The 6000-nt window shown below is 39.0% G+C and overlaps 1 pseudogene; it reads left to right on the forward strand.

Annotated features, from left to right (window-relative positions):
• LOC122069821 overlaps positions 1–1531 on the forward strand; it is a 31429-nt pseudogene extending 29898 nt beyond the window's left edge.
• Positions 1532–6000: the final 4469 nt, after the last annotated feature.

A 6000-nucleotide genomic window follows, 5' to 3' on the forward strand; every position in this document is an offset into this window, starting at 1 on the left:
TAATACATCAAATGTGTCAGCCCTTTGCCAATGAAGTAATGTTTTAACAATGACATGTTTTTGAGAGTTAACTGGTCTCAAAATGGGCAGGACTACTTTTCAAAATGGGGAGACTCTGGTGAGGTGGACCTTAAATATGAACTAGAGCATCTAATTATCTTGACAGCAAGTAGATGCCTTCTGGGTTGTGAAGTTCGTGATAAACTCTTTGATGATGTGTCTGCACTCTTCCATGACCTTGACAATGGTATGCTCCCAATCAGTGTCATGTTCCCATACCTACCCATTCCAGCTCACCGCCGCCGTGATCGTGCCCGTAAGAAGCTTGCAGAGATTTTCACAAACATCATAGCTTCTAGGAAATGTGCTGGCAAGTCAGAGAATGATATGCTGTAGAGCTTCATTGATTCTAAGTACAAAGACGGACGCCCAACAACAGACTGAGGTCACTGGGCTCCTCATTGCTGCCCTTTTTGCTGGACAGCACACCAGTTCCATCACTTCCACCTGGACTGGGGCTTATCTCTTTTGTCATGACTAATCCCTCTCCGCTGTGTTGGATGAACAGAAGAGACTGATGACGCAGCATGGGAACAAGATTGATCACGACATCCTGTCTGAGATGGATGTCCTGTATAGGTGCATCAAGGAAGCCCTGAGGCTGCATCCTCCTCTGATACTGCTGCTTCGTAGCTCTCATACTCACTTCAGTGTGACGACTCGAGAGGGGAAAGATTATGACATACCCAAGGGCCACATTGTTGCCACATCACCAGCTTTTTCCAATCGTCTGCCACATATATACAAGGACCCAGACAGGTATGATCCAGACAGATTTGCAGCAGGGAAGGAAGAGGACAAGGCAGTGGGGCCATTCTCATATATTTCATTTGGAGGTGGGAGACATGGTTGTCTTGGGGAGCCATTTGCATATCTGCAGATAAAGGCAATATGGAGCCATTTACTTAGGAATTTTGAGTTGGAGTTGATCTCCCCTTTCCCAGAAATTGATTGGAATGCCATGGTTGTGGGTGTGAAGGGGAAGGTGATGCTGCGGTACAAGCGGAGGCAACTTTCTGTTGACTAACTGCCCCAGAACAGGTTGTCAGCAATTTGTCTACTTCTATGATCTGGTTCATGGGATTGTGTTTGCTGATTCTTACTCATCAATCTCTCAGTGTGGCCCCTCTTGAATTAGTAGGGCATTGCATTGTTTTTTAGGGGGCCGCAGGGTGGTTAATTTTGGTTGTTAGTGGTGGAACTCTTTGATTTTGTTCTGTCAGCTATAAATTTTTTTTTGGTCGCTTCCCTTTGCCTGTCTCACCTTTTTTCTGACCCATCTAATCCTGGAAGGGTAGTCATGACGAGCAAACATGTGTACCAATAACCGTTACCTACCAATGGTGCTTGTGTGGTCAAGGATACTGGTGTGCAGGAACTATCTCCATTTTGTCTTCTATCTTCTCTAACCTTTTCTATGGAGATAAGCTTGTTCTTGTATGTGATGGTGTTCTGGATTCTAACTCTTTTACCAGTGAGGGGCCTCTATTGTTTTTTATAATTCAAAATTTCATTGTCTTTTGAGTTCTGGTATTTCAGGATCTCTGTCAGCCTGTTGGCATCGAAGGCCATTAGTATGTGCAGGGTTTGCGCCAAAGCAAGGACTTACAGAGAGGTAAGAGGTGTGGGTTGATAACCCAAATCTACGCAGATGGTGGTTGATGCAAGGGCATCAGGTCTGCGGGCCTTTAGATTTATTTGACATTTTTTTTTTTGGTGATCTCGTTATTTCACCAAAAAAAAAAAAAATGTCGTTATATTTGTACCTGCGAGAGTAGCGCATGTTTCTACGGAAGTCTTGTCTTTTTTTTTTTGGATAAAAGAAAAGGAAATATCGCCAATGGTTACATCAGTTCGATATTGTTCATAGCCTTGTTACTATTAGTGGTCTTATACGCTAAAGTAAAAATAAAATTCATGGCTGGAAGACTTCTCGCTTCTTTGTGATGAAATGTTATAGAATTCAATAGCTCTTTGATCTTGTGGAAGGCAGCAAAAATGTAGAAGGGGCGATGCATTCTTAGTAGGTTGTGGAATAAGATGAAGTAATTCCTGATCTGAATAACTTCATGTGTATTCCATCCTCTAGTGGTTTCTATCATCAATCCTTCCAAATTATTTTCCGCTTCTTGATGAGTAGTTGTATTTGTGTCGATGATCCTAAATTGATATTGTGAGAGAATTCAATATGCCCATCCTAAAGTTGAGTTCAAAAGATTAGTTGCACCAGAATAAATCAAAATTGGGTATGTCAAAAAAAGGGGTAAGAAATTATGGAATTCTTGTCTTGTTAAAGACAATGTAATGGATTTCCTATTTTAATCTTGGAAGAAAGAACGCTACTCCATAGCGTATACCTGTGCCAAGAAACAATGGGTGCAAAAAGACCGTGCTGCCCTATGCTGAAGATGCTCGTACATCGGGCACTATTGTGTACGTGTGCTATCAGGTAGCGTTCTCTCGGCCTTTAATCTTTTATTTCTTATATATATATATATAAATTTTTGTGAGCTCGTTTCAACCCAAAGAGAAATACCCTTGTGCTTACTTCAAAGATGTTCCCTTTCATCATGTCATCGGCACACAATGAGAAACACTTTTCATTGTTAATAATACATGTAGCCCAGTCAAATTTTTTTTATTGTAATGGATAAAATATATATATAAAACCAAAAAAAAGAAGAATATACAAGGGAATGGAGGGGGGCCAGAAATGTTTTAGTAGCATTACATACAACACAGAGCATACAAGACTCGGTGCTGATGATGTAGGAAAGCATATAATGGTCGTGGGAGTAAATTGTGGAAAGTTCATCTGGTTTAATGTATACTGGGAGTACTAATCTATCCATTGCTTGGTGGTATTGAGAACATACTTTGTGCCATCCAATAAGGTGGCATTTCTTGTGTTGATTAGTATCCCTATTCCAAAAATGAAGATAAATGGAATCAAGTTGTTTGTAGATGATCTTAGGGAACTTTAAAAAAAGACATAAGGTAAGAAGGTGTGGAGGATAGGATGAATTGGATGAGGACAAATCTTTTTGCAAAAGATAGAAGGTTACAAAATCAAGTTTTTTCTCAACTCTTTTAAGAATATGTTTAAATATGAGACCTCTAGCTCTAGCATGGTAAAGATTGGTGCCAAGGTAACTGGAGTCATTTTTCATTTCTTGGATATCCAAAATATTGCAAAGAGTAGTTCTCCAGGTCATAGAAGATATCAAGGATGCATTTGATAATGGATACTATTAAGGAAACTTATGGGTTCGAATTCGAAACTCTAGTTGAAGAAACCACACAAAGAAACAAGAACATGAATCTAATAAAATTATGGAGAACCATTTTGTACCTTTCACCTAGTATGTTGAAGATGATCGATGCCATTCTTCACAGTTTTCCTCCCTTAGTTCTCGATCTTCTACAACCCTTGACCTCATTGGTTCTCTCACTTTGGTGGTAAAGTGGGAAAGAGTGAATAGTGATTGTAGGGACCCAAAACCCAGTATTTATAATACTGTCCTACACCCAAAACCCTAAACCACAATAGGCTGGGGCAGGATATCCCTAAACCTGAGAGTGGATCGAACCGGTTCATGAAACTTGACTCTCACCCATTTAATCAACCCGAATAATTAATTAAGCTCATAAATCCAATAGATACATCTTCAACGGTGGGTCAACAAAAGATAAAAGTATTGTCAGCGAAGAGCAGATGAGAGAACTTAGGTGCTCTTCTAGCCACTATAATCCCTTTAAAAAGACTAAGGTCCCTACTGCACAACAATCTAGATAAAGCTTTCAAAGCCACAATAAATAGGAAAAGATTGAGTGGGCAACCTTGTTTAATTCCCCGTGACGGTTCAAAAAATCAAAAGTAGAACCATCAAGTTTGATAGAAAAGGTGGGAGAACTAATGTCACACCCCACCGTCACTAAGGTAAATGTATGTGACCTTTACATACCCATATATCCAGCCAATCCTCCAAGATCACAAATGTAGTACTTTAACTTCACAGTTAAAAGCAAGATCAACTAACAAATCAGCGGAAAAGATATAAAGTAATACTTGTACATATGAAACTAGTGATTTTCTATATTATAACATAAATATTTACAAAATTTTCTCCGAACAGACATCATATTACATTTACACATTTATACAATCCTTACATCCATATTTACACAAAATAATAAAAAAGAATAGTACATGATCTTCATCATCTCCATGGTGTGCCATAGACACAATCCTCACAAACACAGTCAGGATCATGCTCCTCATACTCTGGCCCCCACCAATCATCAGCTACAAAAGTAGGTGTCTCACCACTAGCTGCCACCTGATTGCCTATGTCACCATCTAAAAAGGAAACACAACATGGGATGAATTTCACTAAGCCCATTAAGTGATGGGAGCATGCAAGCAAACACATTCAGTAATGATGCAATTCATATACAACCATAGATATTATGATGCGGTGCTTGAGTTCATTTTACAAAAAAAACCTAAACAACATACTAAGTTAGATTTGGTATAAGTGCTACTACTACACATTAGGTAGTATCCCTAGTCTCGGAATGAGCTATTGGTCACCGAGTGATACAAACCCTAGTTGCAATTAGAAGCCTTCCGGTCCTGAAATGCGACCTTTGGTCTTCCAGCGAACTCCTGATAAGCCCATTCTGGCATGCCACGACACTAGAATTACCATTGGTCACACTGGGCTATGTCCGTCTCTAGAAATAATCATATTGTACCGTGGACATGGTATTCCAGATAGGTTCATTGAACCTACCACATGGGTTATTCAACACCTTACCCCTGTTAGCAAGGGGACATAGCACTGGGTATATTATCCCTAACCTCATGTTACTTCATGTTATAAACATACAGAACACCATATGCACATAACATTCAATTCATACGTGGGAACACGGTAGCAAAATACACCCTCGGCCACACCGTGTTCCCCACACATCACACACACTTTCATACATACAATCTCATGTTATACACTAAATACCATATTCCATATTTCCACTTCAAACACACTAATCATAGTAATCTCAAAATATATAACATAAAGAGAATTTGACAATTACTGAACAAGAATTATACATTTATCATAAGCATACATAAATAATTAAATAAAAGAAACACTCCATAAATTTAGACACAACACCCCCTCACCTTCCTATGAAATAAATAATTTAGCCAATATCCCTTTACCGCATAGCCTCATTGCAAAACTTGGTTATGACATAGCCAATAAGTGTGTTAATGTTGTTAGCTCTATTCTTAGAATACCAGAATTGAATATCCCATCACACTCCCAAACCATTTTTGGAATATGATTTCATCAGGTGTCACTGGTGGATGGTGCCTCTCCGATGGTTGGTCACTTGTTGGAGAAATAGTAGATTAGGAACCTAAGAAATTACTCTCCTTTGGATGTCTCTAGTTGATTGAACATTGACCGATGATGCCACAAATGACGAGATATTTGCCCAGATTTCATCCTTAGAACAATTGGTCCCATTTGGGTGCCTATGGTTAAATGAGATATTACTTAGACAGTGGGATTTAACCATATGTTTGATTCGAACTCATTAGGTGGGTTTTCATCACTTTAGGGTTAGAACCTAACTTAGGCTGCATGTATATGAATCATACATGTCTAAGTTGTTTAGCAAGTAGAGAACATGACCACATGAATTATGTTACACCCTTGCCCTAATTTGGTCTATGATGTTAATCACAGATGAATCATAGGGAATTAATAGAACCAATGATTATTGGGTTGCTACAGTACACTGTAAAGAATGGAGGAATGATCCTACTTGTAAGTGTAGTTCCTTCCAATTAAACTGGAAGGAATTCAAGCCTTCGAGGAAAACTGGTAAGTATTCTAACTTTAATAACAACCACATAATTATGAA

Source organism: Macadamia integrifolia, unplaced genomic scaffold (assembly GCF_013358625.1).
Source record: "Macadamia integrifolia cultivar HAES 741 unplaced genomic scaffold, SCU_Mint_v3 scaffold725, whole genome shotgun sequence".
Classification (NCBI taxonomy): Eukaryota; Viridiplantae; Streptophyta; class Magnoliopsida; order Proteales; family Proteaceae; genus Macadamia; species Macadamia integrifolia.